The following is a 16,160-nucleotide window of genomic DNA, read 5'->3' as shown; positions in this document are numbered from 1 at the left end:
GACACCACCAACAACAGCAACAATAACAATACACGCGTGCGCACACAAATACGAATACACACACACACACACACACACACGGTAGTTTAGTGGTTAGAGCGAAGATCGAAATGAGCTCTGAGCTCGCTCCGTAGGGTAACGTCTGGCTGTCTCGTCAGAGACTGCAGCAGATCAAACAATGAACACACACACACACACACACACACACACCACGTAGTGTAGTGGTTAACACGCTCGACTCAAGTCGACAAGGTCCGTTTTCGAGCCCCTGTAAGCGGCGAGGCAAATGAGCAAGCCTTTTAATGTGTAGCCCCTGTTCACCCAGCAATGAATAGGTACGGGATGTAACTCGAGGGGTTGTGACCTCACTTTCCTGGTGTGTTGAGTGTGTTGTGGTCTTAGTCCTACCCGAAGCTCTGAGCTCGCTCTGTAATGGGGAAAACTGGCTGGGTGACCAGCAGACGACCGTGGTGAATTACACACACACACACACACACACACACACACACACACACACACACACACACACGCCCGGTAGCTCAGTGGTTAGAGCGCTGGCTTCGCAAGCCAGAGGACCGGGGTTCGATTCCCCGGCCGGGTGGAGATATTTGGGTGTGTCTCCTTTCACGTGTAGCCCCTGTTCACCTCGCAGTGAGTAGGTACGGGATGTAAATCGAGTAGTTGTGACCTTGTTGTCCCGGTGTGTGGTGTGTGCCTGGTCTCAGGCCTATCCGAAGATCGGAAATAATGAGCTCTGAGCTCGTTCCGTAGGGTAACGTCTGGCTGTCTCGTCAGAGACTGCAGCAGATCAAACAGTGAAACACACACACACACACTTAAAGTAAGATTGGATAAGTGTAGATATGGAGACGGGGCCACATGAGCATAAAGCCCAACTACAACTAGGTAAATACAACTAGGTAAATACACACACACACTCTCTCTCTCTCTCTCTCTCTCTCTCTCTCTCTCTCTCTCTCTCTCTTTCTCTCTTTCTCAAGTGTCGTCTGAGGACAAGAAAGAAAAAACCCCTCAATTCTATTCCCAAACAGAAACAAGAGAAGGACCAAGAGAGCTGTGCAATTCAGTTTCTGAGGTGTCTTAATACTCCTCCTCGGAAACCGTTCAAGTAGAAGGGAGGAGGGAAAACAGAAACAGGAAGAGGGTTAGTTTATTGGTAAAATGGATTATTGAGTGAAGTACTAGTTAATTCTTTCATTAGTATGGTTGACAGAATGAGAATTGGTGGGAATTTGTTTGTAGTGGGGAAGTAGTGAAAATTAATTAGGTGCTATGAATGTAGCAAGTCAGAAGCCAGAAAACATAGAAAGAAAGAGATGCAGCATTATTATTATGAGAGATATTTATCTCTATCCATCTATCAGTGTCTTCAAAATTATTAATGGTAATGGTATGAATGATATTTCTTTTTTTCGTATCAGTCTCCAAATACATGTCAATGATACATGCAGTAGAGACTAAAGAATGCGTATATTTGCCAGAAGGCTCCGAGTATCTAAAGTGAATTTTCTTTGCAAAAAGAGTGTCTCCGCACAGCTCCTAAAACAAGGCCATGAAATATTCGTAACATCAGATCCAAGAAAGAGGAAAGCATCAATAAACCGATGCTCCTTCGCCCCGTGTCTTGAGCAGGAAATGTTTGCTGCCCAAAGTCTGTGGATCGACAGAATTTTTTGCCAATTCAAGTTTACGAAGCAGGCGATAAAAGTTGTACCGGCCAAGGACAAGACAGGCCCGAGACGCTCCGGGCGGCTGAGCTGCAAAGGAGAACCAGGAGACAGATATAAATGACGGAGGGACGCGGCAGGTTTGGGAATATGGAGGATGGATAGATTACCGGAGGAAGGGAGGGATAACGCAGAGAGAGAGAGAGAGAGAGAGAGAGAGAGAGAGAGAGAGAGACAGAGACAGAGAGAGAGAAAGAGAGAGAGAGAAAACGTGGTAGATCTAATTCTGTTAATGTGTTTCCTGGGACATTAATTGCTAACAACTGGACTGACCATTCAGGCTCGTGTGTCTTTACGTCTCTGCTTTCTTCTCTGCTGATCTTTCTCGAGCATTATAATTTTCAGAGGAGTAAACAAATGTTCTCATCACGTTGAATTATGCATCATATATGCCTTGTGTTTTCTTAATTACCTTAGTCGCCGGCCTTCCTTGGTGCCGAAATATTAAATTCGTACAGTATTTTTCGACTTGCAAAAAAAAAATCTGACTAACACAGCAAGTTTCCTCATCAAAGTTTCGTGAATGCCGAGCTTTGTGAGGCTGTCCTTCGGCGTCCCCTCACCTTCACTCATTGCAGCTTCCTTCTCGCCCTCCGCCTCGTGTCACACCGAAGAGAGACAGGAGTTTGCGTTGTGACCTCACGACCCGGAGCTGACGTCTTGTCATTCTGGATAAAGGATATTCATGAGATTTATGTAGTTTTTGTTCTGATACCTAGTTACGTCGTGCACACGTCTCTCTAACCGTGCCTCTGTCAGTCAATCTGTTCCTCAGCCATTTAGGTAATTGATAGTTGCTCTGTCAATTAGGAAGTTGTTTTTTTTTTATACGTGTGTGTCTGTCTATTAGTCTGTCTGCCCTGCTGATCCACTCTCCTAACCCCTCCGTCTCTCTCTCTCTCTCTCTCTCTCTCTCTCTCTCTCTCTCTCTCTCTCTCTCTCTCTCTCTCTCTCTCTCTCTCTCTCTCTCTCTCTCTCTCTCTCTCTCTCTCTCTCACACACACACACACACACACACACACACCGCGTAGTGTAGTGGTTAGCACGTTCGACTCACAATCGAGAGGGTCCGGGTTCGAGTCCCGGAGGCGGCGAGGCAAATGGGCAAGCCTCTTAATGTGTGAGCCCCTGTTCACCTAGCAGTAAATAGGTACGGGATGTAACTCGAGGGGTTGTGGCCTCGCTTTCCCGGTGTGTGGAGTGTGTTGATGTGGTCTCAGTCCTACCCGAAGATCGGTCTATGAGCTCTGAGCTCGTTCCGTATTGGGAAGACTGGCTGGGTGACCAGCAGACGACCGAGGTAACACACACACACACACACACACACACACACACACACACACACACACACACACACACACACTTTGCCATTCCCACCGCCTGGCCAGCGCCACACCTTGAGGTGGTGTCGTGCTCAGGAAGCAGTAATGGCCTCGCCAAAAATTACAGCGAAGCTTTTAGCTCGGCTGCGCCATTTGTTACCGGGCGGGCGGACACTGGCAGCCTGGTGCGGGTCACGCGACGACTCTTGCGGTTGTCTTGGGGATGTAAATTGTGCCATGACTGTCCTCATTGTTTATAAAAATGGTGTGTTAACGTGAAGCTGCTACTCTTCGCCAGGTTTCTTGCTCAGCGGACCCAGTGTACCCAGAATCCTCGGGTGGGCGTGGCCGACAGCCTTATCTAATATTCACAATATCTTTTATCATGACAAAATAAATGACCAAGGGGAGAATCGCCGAGAGTAATTGGTAATTGCTTCAACTGACGTGGTGCAGAAACACACACAAAAGCCACATTTCCCCCAAGGCTTCCGAGGCGGAATTGGCAGAGACATTACAGGCGCATCAACAGGTCAGGATGCACCACTCGTATTACTGAAACTGTTTTAGAAAAGGTCCTATCATTTTGTCATTTTGTTAGTCTATACAGAATGGTCCTGCAGTCGCGTATTCGTTTTAGTTTCATTTCATTAGCACGTCAATCATCCTCGGGACAGGAGCGTAAAATGATCATGATAAAAGTAGGAGAGCATTCCATGACACGATAATCAGCACAGATTGACGCGTGCATGGAACACTAAAATACGTAGTCAATAAAATGAAATAGCCCTGAAAATACTTCATGCATAGCGAATAGCCTGCCGGGATTCCCAAGCGGCGATCACGTGACGGACAAAACGTTGACTGAACTAAATTGATCTATATGGAAAACAAATTTAGTATTTTTTGTGTTTGTATGTGTTTGACCCCCTCCCCTCTCTCTCTCTCTCTCTCTCTCTCTCTCTCTCTCTCTCTCTCTCTCTCTCTCTCTCTCTCTCTCTCTCTCTCTCTCTCTCTCTCTCTCTCTCTCTCTCTCTCTCTCTCTCTCTCTCTCTCTCTCTCTCTCTCTCTCTCTCTCTCTCTCTCTCTCTCTCTCTCTCTCATTTTAGGAAAAGACTAACAATTACTTTCACCCACACACACACACACACACACACACACACACACACACACACACACACACACACACACACACACACACACACACACACACACACACACACACACACACACACACACACACACAGATAGATGAAAAAGCAGCCACCTGAAACGAAAAACGGACGACAATTTGTTTAGTAATCTTGGTAGTTGCAATATGGACTGAGGGTTGAAAAAAAAAATAGTCGAGGTACCTGAATTCTAGTGTAATTTAAAGTAAAAGAGTTTAGGGAGGATGACGAGAAGGGCGAAAAAGGGAAAAAGAGGGATAAAATAGAATAACAGAGAAGGAGAAAGACGATTAGAAAATACATTGAGTTATAAAAGAAGAAAAGGAAAGGAAGATTGTAAGAAATAAAGTAAATAAAAGAAGACTGAATAAACTCAGCCAAGAATAGAATAATGTTGAATGAATAAACAGAATTAATTATAACGCTGATGATGGTGAGTAGTTGTGGTGGTGGTGTTGGAAGTGGTGGTGGTGGTAGTGAAACAAAATAATGTAGATAACAACAACGACGAAAACAGTGACAATGATAAGAAGCAGAAGAGGGATTCCCTGGTTTCTCACATTCATTACAACAATGTCTTGTACTCTGACATGAGTGCTCTCCATAGTCAGTGTTTGGACAAGTTAGCCTCGTCATGTACAAAAGCCTTTTTCAACACAACTTCTTGACGCTACTCGACCATTTCTTCTTGTAACTCATGTGCTCCTGCCGCCTCTCCAGCACTTCACAAAATTACGTAGTTTATTTGGTTGAGTTTGTGTCCTTGTCCAGGCCAGTGGAGACAATTTGGGCTTGTCTGCTTTCAGAGTGTAGTGCAGGACGCTGTGGTTTAACGAGGCGTACACTTGTAATGTGGATACTTCATCTGACTGGCGGAGAAGCATCCTCGAGTGAGACAGAGAGGGAGTTCATTCTTTTTACACTCTAAGAGAATGAGTTCGCGAGTGTTATAAAAATAAATAATATATTGTCTAAACACAAGGTTAAGATGACTCAGTGATACTCAAAAAAATGTTAAATACATGTAGGTCATACGATCCAAGGACTGAACTTACATGACGGGGAAGTCTCACCGCGAGAAGTTATTGTAATTGAATATAGTGCCAAGGTAACTTGAGAGAGGAGCGGCCCGTTACTGGGAGGCGCGTGACGGTCACATAAATGCTGCTTGTCAGTGAGGACACGACAGATCTCTTGGCCGCTTATGTGTCATACGTTACAAATTGGAAGGTGTTGAAAAACTGCAATCCGAATTATAGTATTTTAGATTACAGTTCTGTTCTTTTTACAATAACGAGAATTTTGCTCACAAAAGAACAGGTACAGGGCGTGAGCGAGGTAACCCAGCAAGACGCCCAGCGAAATGTTTAGCTTAACGTTTGCTGACCGTTAGGAGAAGTTTTACTCCGACAAAAAGCAGCAAAGGTTAAGGAAGAAAAGGCAAGAGAGAGAGAGAGAGAGAGAGAGAGAGAGAGAGAGAGAGAGAGAGAGAGAGAGAGAGAGAGAGAGAGAGAGAGAGAGAGAGAGAGAGAGAGAAAGTTAAATAGGTTAAAAATATAGTTTACAGTGTGAGAATTAGAGCAAAAGTAATTATTGGAGTAAACAATCGGTGTGAGAGACACCCGAGACGAAAATTCTTGGGTGGGATCGCTTCCTTCCCTCTCCAGCAATAGTCGGCTCATAAGAAATACTCACCCGAAAACTGCAATCTTTTATATCCTTGTACTTGTGTCCAATAGCACAATCAAACATAATTGTCTAGAGATTTATTTTTTGCTTGTTTTTATATATATTAACTATTATTCCTTATATATATATATATATATATATATATATATATATATATATATATATATATATATATATATATATATATATATATATATATATATATATATATATATATATATATATGAGGGAGATGCATTCTTTTTGGGAAATCGTATGTGACATGGAGAGGAGAAAATAATGTAATGTAAGAAATTATAATAGACAGACTGATAATTTTTCTCATCTTCCTTCCTCAGTACGTGATTCCTTCTATATTTGAATATAATAGCTGACATCTGGAAGAAGAGGCGGCGTCTCCGTGGCACGAGGTCAAGCGAACAACTGTTGCCATGGTCAGTAAATATCTCGTAAAGATACAAAGGATGGTCGAGTAGCTCTCAAACGCCCCACTGGTGCCCCCACCTCCTCATCCCTACTGGCCGCGTAGAACTCAACATTTTACTTCCGCGAGATAAACTTCAATAAAACTCGGCTGCGTGCCCCTCCGTTCCAAATGTCGACTACACAACGTTAATTCTCCTTTCAAAGCGAACTAAAAAAAAATAATTCACTTAACTAGGGTGGAAAAGTTTATAGATGTTTTTCTATTTGAGGGAATGTTTTGAGGACCATTTAACACAAAGTATAAACAGAAAAGTTTGCTCACTCAGCAGAATATTCAGCCAGCGAACACACGATTTCATCACTCCCTTAACGCAGAGAGGTGGCGTAGCTTAATTATCACGGCAAACAGAATGATTATAATTGCTGGTAATAAATATTTCTTACTCGGCTTAGCTGTGAGTATAATTCATAAGTTTCTTCCGCAAGCTGTGGAGTTTTACGTTATATGTGCTGAAGCCTTTGTGTGTTGCTCGTTTATTCACTTTTGTTTCTCGTAATGTATTGCAGTTGGTGTAATTTCCTTGCTGCAGGTCATTTGTTTGTGGCTCTTTGTGGAGTCCACAATGACTACATGACACCACCGACGGGAAGGAGCGAGCTCTCTTTACTCTGCTCTCTATGAGAATATGCGGTGCAGATAAAATCAAAACGAATTTAAATGCAGAGCTTAACAGTGTCTTCAGCACATCTCATAAAGATAGAAATTTTTAAACACGGACGAAAAAACGAAATTTATGGAATTTGATCAGTCTATGAGAAAAAGTTGCCTATATGATAAATACTGAATGTATTAAGTGACTTCGTTTTCAATATATCGAAATATTTCAAGTAATGGATGTTATTCGTATGATGATCGAGTCCTTTATGTTACATGGCTGATGATGATCACACACACACACACACACACACACACACACACACACACACACACACACACACACACACACACACACACACACACACACACACACACACACACACACACACACACACACACACACACACACACACACACACACACACACACACGCACAGGAACTTGAGAGGAAGAGGCAGTAGATACCCACTGAAACGGTGATTATTATCAGAGAGGTTAAAGCATTGGATCAAGATATGCTGTGAAATTATCATTAAAACAACTATGACCTCACTGAACGTTTCCCTTTCTGTCTCACAACATAAGGAGGACAGTCACAGGCTGCCCTTCAAAAATAACTCTCTTCCTTCACATAGAACCATATGAGCTACACTTAGCCACACATTCACCCTTCATTCAAAATTCGAAATTAAATACAGCGATTACTACACCAGCTTCAGAGTCCACTTCAGGGTAGATCATAAATGTTCCCAGGTCATCTGCTCTACTGGTATCGATCCTAAATATCTTGACACAATCTTCATCGTTTTCTGTATTAACTTTAACAGCATTCGCCTTCTGATATATAATTTTCAATCTGCAAAAACACCATTTCTCCTCTACTAAACCTAATGTTTTCCTTAATGAGACACGTATGTGAGGCAACTGATAATATCCTCTTTTTTTTTTCCTCCTACTTTCTCTATTCTCATATTTTACTTACTCTTGTGTCCACACTCTTGAATTCAATCTCTATTTAAATTTATCGCTGCTCTAGATGTATACCTCTCAACTAACTTTCCTGAATCTAAAAAAATTTTCAACTTTTTAGCTTTCAAAGTGGAGTACATTCTGACTCATAACCTTTTGCCGAGATCTCCTTTCTTAGAAACTTCAACACCAGCTCTGGTTTTCATCTCCTACCATCCTGATTGAATAGGCTTTGAATTTCTGTCCTTCATGACCTAAACTTAGTCCTAAAGCAACTGCTGCAAGATGCTACTCGTATTTCTGGCCGTCTCGGAGATGCGCCAGTCATCATTGACTTTTTCCTAACTTCTAGTCCTTCTGCTTAAGCTGTTATCCTATCTCCGTTGGAATCCTCCGGTCACAATCTCATTTCTGTATCTTGTCTTACATCCTTAATTTCTTCTCAGGAGAGGTGCCTTTGGCGTTTTGCCACCTCTAATTGGGGGAATCTGAGGAAATATTTTGCTGATTTTCTTTGGAATGACCATTGCCTCCGTGTCAGAGACAAATCTCTGTGTGCTGAGCACGTAACAGAGGTGATAGTGTCTGGTATGTAAGCGTACATCCCTCACTCTTTTTCTCGACCTAAACCTTACAAACCTTGGTGTAACAAAGCCTGTTCTCGTTGTATGTATGATAGAGAGGAGCCAACAAAAGGTAATTGAGACTCCCATCACCTGAACCTCATGCGCTTTATATTTCTGCCTAGAATTATGCCAAGTCTGTTTTTCAACTAAGCTTCTTCATTAATATAAAGATTCAAATTCTTTCGAGATCCAACATCTCTTCGAGACGTATGGCACCTAGCCTATATCTCCATTATTTTTGCTCCCTTCATCTTTTTCTCCCTTTTTTTTTTATCCTGATGTCACCATTGCCATGTCATCTGTAACTAAAGTTCAATTCTTCTTTCAAGCCTTTGCTTAAAACTTTACCTTTTATGATTCAAGGCTTGTTTTTCTTCTCCCCTTTGTGACTTCTTCGCATTGATCTTGTCTGTGCCCTCGCTGGCCCAAAACCTTATAAACATGATGGTGGCCCTCTTATTGTTCTCAGAAACTACGCTTCTGTGTTTGCACCTTGCCTAATCAAAGTCTTTCAACTCTGTCTATCCACTTCTATCATTCCTTCTTGCTAGAAGTTTGCCTACATTCCGCATGTTCCGAAACAAAAGATTGACAATTATAATCCTTCAAATTAACGTATTGCTTTAATCTCCTACTTCTCATTATTTTTTATTTACCATCAACATGAAGATCCTGAAACATCTATCACTTCACAACCTTCTATCTGCTGAAGTATGGCATCCGACAAAGCCGCTTTTCTTAATGTCTCGATTATCCTCATTTTTTTTGTTAAGTTTTTGCTGTTACCTTTGAAATATTGAAAGCTTAGATTAGATGAAGTGTGGCATATTACTTTGATATCCAATCTACCCTCTTACGGCTTCTATTCATCTCCCCGTAACTTCATCTCTCAAGTTTCCATTCTATTCTCTTAAGTTTCCGTTCTATTGCTGCTACGGTAGGTGGTTACTGTTCTTAACCTATTAGCGGTGCTGTTCCTTAAGGTTCTGTCCACACTCTTCTTATAATTTTTCAACGATCTTCTAAAACAAACTTCTTGTCCATTGCATTCCTACGTTTATGATACCAACCTGCCTTTTCCCACCTCTCCTCATAGGAAGGACGTAAACAGGTCACGCAGGGAAGCGGCAGATGGTTTGACTTCTGATCTTTCTGAATACTACAGAACAAACTTAGTAGTGTTCAATGCCTCAAAAACTCAATTTCTCCATCTGATGACTCGACACAACCTTCCAAGCAATGACACTCAACTATCCTTCTCTTCTACAATGAATATCCTCGGTTTGTCTTTTATTAATAAGCTTATCTGGAACGTTCACATCTCATCTCTAGCTAAAGCAGCTTCTACAAAGTTAGGCGATCTGAGTTGTCTGCGCCAGTTTTTCTTATTCTCCTCAACAGCTAACACTGTTCAGAGATTTTATTTGACCATGGAGTATGCTTTACATGTTTGAGATTCCACTCATACTGCTATTTTAGTTGGGGTGGAATCAAGAGCTTTCCGTATTACCAGCTCCTTTCCTCTGACAATCTTCAGCGTTTTCTCACCAATACCATATTGCATCTCTTGCTATCTTTTACCGATATCTTCATACCAACTGCTCTTGTGATCTTCCTAACTGCATGCCATCCCTCCTGCGGCCTTGCCTCACATGACTTTCTTCTTTCTCTTACCTCCATTATGTTTACCTTTCTAATGCAAGAGGTCTTAATCATTCATCTTATTCTCTGAGAAACTCTGGAACTCCCTGCTTGCTTCTTTACCACATACACACATCAGCACTCTCGTTCATTCAGAGTTGTATGGCAAAGCAAAAGTAAGGAGGTTAGAATTATGTTTAAAGTTATGCTTAAAGATATCAGTTCGAATCAAAAGAGTGTAAATTGGGAAACAGGCTGGCTGTACACCTGAAGACAGCAAATCAAGTCCTACAGGTGTCGCATGAGTACTTAAACACACACACACACACACACACACACACACACACACACACACACACACACACACACACACACACACACACACACACACACACACACACACACACACACACACACACACACACACACACACACACACACACACACACACACACACACACACACACACACACACACACACACACACACATATATATATAATTATTATTATTATATAAGAAGAAGAAGAAGAAGAAGAAGAAGAAGAAGAAGATTAGGAATGTGGAGACAAAAAATATATTTCAACATAGGGAAAAATGAATGCAAAAAGTAGGACGATGACTGCAGCTGCTTTCATTTACAATTGAGAAATGGTGTAATAAGAGAAAAAATATCGTTAACGGGTATCGGTAAAAAAAAAAATAAATAAATAAATAAGTAAATAAGTAAATTATAAAAAAGAACAATAGATAAGATCAAATTATTGTAATGAAATAATGGCTTGTTGTGTTAAATTAGAAATAATATTTATTGTGACATAATGAATTTTGTAAGTTTTGATGACCTGCAATTAATTACGAGGAGATGTAGTAGTGTTATGTGGCAGGTGAATTATGGATACAAACTGCGTCGAATCATAATCACAATAGCTACTAAAGTTGAACTGCGATTGAATTACGTCACAATAATTATTTACCACCGATGCGTTAATTATTGGCGTTAGAATAAAGATTAATGGTGAGAATCACAGTGAGGGAGCATGTGAAGGCGTTGGCAGCAATGTTACTGCTCCTACTCCTACAACAACAACAACAACAACAACAACAACAACAACAACAACAACAACAACAACAACAACAACAACAAACAACAGCAACAAAAACAAAGGCTGTTCCTGCTATTACTACTTTACTATTACTACTGCTGCTACTACTGCTGCTACTGCTACTACTACTACTACTACACAACAGCTGCTGCAACTGCTGCTGCTGCTGCTGCTGCTGCTGCTGCTGCTGCTGCTGCCACTGCTGCTGCTGCTGCACCACCGCTGCTGCACTGCTGCTACACTGCTGCCACTGCTGCTGCTGCTGCTGCTGCTGCTGCTGGTACCACTGCTGCTGCACCACCACTGCACCACCAACACCACTGCTGCACTGCTGCTGCCACCACCACTGCTGCACCACCACCACCACCACCACCACACCACCACCACCAACTTTTTGTCATTTATTTTCAACACCACCACCACCACCACCACCACTTCTTACTTCTTCTTCTTCTTCTTCTTCTTTATTATTTATTTCTTCTTCTTATACCACCACTTCTTCCACCACCACCACCACCACTTCACCACCACTTCTTCTTCACTTCTTCTTCTTCTTCTTCTTCCACTTCTTCACCACCTTCTTCTTCACCTTCTTCTTCTTCTTCTTCTTCTTCTTCTTCTTCACTTCTTCTTCTTCTTCTTCTTCACCTTCTTCTTCTTCTTCTTCTTCTTCTTCTTCTTCTTCTTCTTCTTCTTCTTCTTCTTCTTCTTCTTCTTCTTCTTCTTCTTCTTCTTCTTCTTCTTCTTCTTCTTCTTCTTCTTCTTCTTCTTCTTCTTCTTCTTCTTCTTCTTCTTCTTCTTCTTCTTCTTCTTCTTCTTCTTCTTCTTCTTCTTCTTCTTCTTCTTCTTCTTCTTCTTCTTCTTCTTCTTCTTCTTCTTCTTCTTCTTCTTCTTCTTCTTCTTCTTCTTCTTCTTCTTCTTCTTCTTCTTCTTCTTCTTCTTCTTCTTCTTCTTCTTCTTCTTCTTCTTCTTCTTCTTCTTCTTCTTCTTCTTCTTCTTCTTCTTCTTCTTCTTCTTCTTCTTCTTCTTCTTCTTCTTCTTCTTCTTCTTCTTCTTCTTCTTCTTCTTCTTCTTCTTCTTCTTCTTCTTCTTCTTCTTCTTCTTCTTCTTCTTCTTCTTCTTCTTCTTCTTCTTCTTCTTCTTCTTCTTCTTCTTCTTCTTCTTCTTCTTCTTCTTCTTCTTCTTCTTCTTCTTCTTCTTCTTCTTCTTCTTCTTCTTCTTCTTCTTCTTCTTCTTCTTCTTCTTCTTCTTCTTCTTCTTCTTCTTCTTCTTCTTCTTCTTCTTCTTCTTCTTCTTCTTCTTCTTCTTCTTCTTCTTCTTCTTCTTCTTCTTCTTCTTCTTCTTCTTCTTCTTCTTCTTCTTCTTCTTCTTCTTCTTCTTCTTCTTCTTCTTCTTCTTCTTCTTCTTCTTCTTCTTCTTCTTCTTCTTCTTCTTCTTCTTCTTCTTCTTCTTCTTCTTCTTCTTCTTCTTCTTCTTCTTCTTCTTCTTCTTCTTCTTCTTCTTCTTCTTCTTCTTCTTCTTCTTCTTCTTCTTCTTCTTCTTCTTCTTCTTCTTCTTCTTCTTCTTCTTCTTCTTCTTCTTCTTCTTCTACCACTATACTACTACTACTACTACTACTACTACTACTACTACTACTACTACTACTACTACTACTTCTGTTCCTGCTGCAGCTGCTGCTGCTAGTACAGTTTGCTATAAATGATAAAAGAACATATTAGCATCCTGTCTATATTTCATATTACCCTGTCATTACCTGTTTATATGCATATTTGTTTTAACTTGTAACATTTCAAATTGATAATTGGAAACGATTTAGTAAATAAAATTCCCTACCATTAACAAAAAACAGTGACAGGGAGGCAAGAGACGGCAGGGTGGAGGCATCCTGCGGGAGGCCAAAGTAGAGGCAATCATGGGCAAGGGAGGAGCTGGCAGGGGACTAGCGTGCAGTGGAAGTGGAAGTTCAGGGCACGTGTCTCACGGGAGATAGCAGCCAGTTGTTCTACTGGTATATTTTTAACATTTAGAAACCACTATTTTGGGTAAAACAATTTGTATTTTTAGATCGAGCTGACAAATATCTCATGAAATCTTAAAATAGCTACATTTTCAGTTTGGTATATGAAGTTGTGGATATGGGAAAAGAAACAGCTGATTTTTTTGTTATGAATATTCCCTAAAAAAATGTATTACAGTATTTTGCATACGAAAACTTTTTCTTCAAGTTATGTGAGACTGAGGGAAGGTCTTGGAGCTGCCACCCTCGTGTTTCTTGAGCCGCTGTGAGGGACGACTTGCCAAGGATATTTCAGCAAGCCCTCCCCGCCCGCCCCATCACACGCCGCGTCGCCCACCGCCCCTGGGTCAATATCTCACGAGGCAGCTTTGACGTTCTCACTTGAAATATCCCACGACATCAGAAACTCCGCCTATCTATATATTTGTCTATCTATCTATCTTTCTATCTATCTATCTATCTGCATATCTATGTGTATCTATCCATCTATATATCTATTTGTCTATCTATTTATTAGTCTATGTTCACACACACACACACACACACACACACACACACACACACACACACACACACACACACACACACACACACACACACACACACACACACACACACACACACACACACACACACACACACCGCTCTCTACGGAGTTCCCTGAAGAGCGTCCTCATCTGCCACTCGACAGGTATAGCTTCGTGACACGCTCAGGTAGCTAAGGAATTTTCATGGACACTGTGTAATTCACCACAGTCGTCTGCTTGTCGCACAGCCAGCCTTCTTCATTACGGAGCTAGTTCAGAGCTCATAGACCGATCTTCGGGTAGGACTTGAGACCACAACTCACTCCACACACCGGGAAAGCGAAGCCATAACCCCTCGAGTTACATTCCGTACTTACTTGCTGCTAGGTGAAGAGGGGCTACACATTAAGAGGCTGGCCCATTTGCCTCGCCGCGCCCAGGCCTCTTCGGTTGTGAGCCGAGTGTGCTAACCACAACACTTCGCGGTGTGTGTGTGTGTGTGTGTGTGTGTGTGTGTGTGTGCATGAAAGTATGACCAGAGGAATGGAAGTACAAATGGATAGTGATACATCTTCTCATGTAAGCAGGGAGGAGCGCCTGGAGCGGCGCGCGGCGTGCCGGGGAGAGTGGAGAAGGCCGCCTACCTGCTCTAAGAAAACATTGCCCGGTAAAATATCCCCGCGAGCCTCGAATAGTGTTTGTTTCCACCAGCCGCAGGATCACTCCTCGCTGGATTGTTTACCTCCTTGGCAAACATCCAATTACCTAATGGCGGCGGCCACACCTTTGCTGAGCCGCGTCCGGCAATCCAGTGTCTTGATTACGACACACACACACACACACACACACACACACACACACACACACACACACACACACACACACACACACACACACACACACACACACACACACACACACACACACACACACACACACACACACACACACACACACACACACACACACACACACACACACACAAGGATGAGAGAGTCAACAGCCATTAAGTACCAAAAAAACATTTCTCTTTTTCTTGTGAGTGTGGAGGCAAATGTCAGATGGACAGTTCAGCATACAAAGGTTGTCCAAAACTTTTACTTTGTAAACTCTACACTAATTTTATTTCTATTCTGCATTGGAATGTACTGACTGTTCGTATTGATATGTCCTTCGAAGATATCTTTCCGTAATCACACGTTGTGCAGTGTTAAGAATATAAAGTGTTCACAAGGCTATTGTACCACATATTCTTAAAATGAGGCATAAAGAGTAACATTTACGCACCAAGAATTACATTCCCAGCTTTTGATATTGTCTTGATAATTATTATCTACAAAGTCATCTAATTATACGGCATTTCACTAAATTATCTTCACTGAAGTTTCAAAAGCCATGGAATATCAACTGCCTATGCTTGTTTCCTTGTTCCTTAAGATCGAATCAAGATATGCCATCGCAGTTTTACTCTGAGTTACAGTTTTTCTTGGCAAATCGTTAGAAGATAAAGGCACAACTGAGTAAGTTGGATATACAGAATCAGTCCGAATCCTAAAATTTACTAGAGAAAAGGAAGATTGATAAAAAATACTACTTCACTCTTGCGTAAGAGAAGTACACATAATAAGTGGTAGAGAGGGAGAAGACAATCTTGAACAGCGAGGCTGCGGTAAGACGGGAGGCATGCAGCTAGAAAGATCAGAGGAGCAGATGGCATGAAGAATATGTAAAGCATACTCCATACATGAACGAATAAGGCGCCCTGTAGAAAGTAAGCATTTTGGTGATGAGAAAAATTGGTGGAGACGACTCAGAAAGCATAACTTCACGGAAACTGTTTTAGCTTGAAATTAAGATATGAAGTTTATTCCATACATTTGGTTAAATTTCTGGCCTTTCTCTGACTCTCTCTCTCACACACACACACACACACACACACACACACACACACACACACACACACACACACACACACACACACACACACACACACACACACACACACACACACACACACACACACACACACACACACACACACACACACACTCTCTCTCTCTCTCTCTCTCTCTCTCTCTCTCTCTCTCTCTCTCTCTCTCTCTCTCTCTCTCTCTCTCTCTCTCTCTCTCTCTCTCTCTCTCTCTCTCTCTCTCTCTCTCTCTCTCTCTCTCTCTCTCTCTCTCTCTCTCTCTCTCTCTCTCTCTCTCTCTCTCTCTCTCTCTCTCTCTCTCTCTCTCTCTCTCTCTCTCTCTCTCTCTCT

General features: G+C 41.8%; 1 non-coding gene across 1 annotated transcript; it reads left to right on the top strand.

The window, feature by feature from the left end:
• Window positions 1–528: 528 nt before the first annotated feature.
• On the top strand, window positions 529–602 carry Trnaa-cgc. The gene has a single exon. It is a non-coding gene; the product is annotated as a tRNA-Ala (tRNA).
• The last annotated feature ends 15,558 nt before the right edge of the window (window positions 603–16,160 follow it).

The sequence above is a fragment of the Portunus trituberculatus genome, chromosome 16 (assembly GCF_017591435.1).
Source record: "Portunus trituberculatus isolate SZX2019 chromosome 16, ASM1759143v1, whole genome shotgun sequence".
Lineage (NCBI taxonomy): Eukaryota > Metazoa > Arthropoda > Malacostraca > Decapoda > Portunidae > Portunus > Portunus trituberculatus.
Note: the sequence above shows the minus strand (reverse complement) of the source record. Positions and strands in the feature narration are given on the sequence as shown.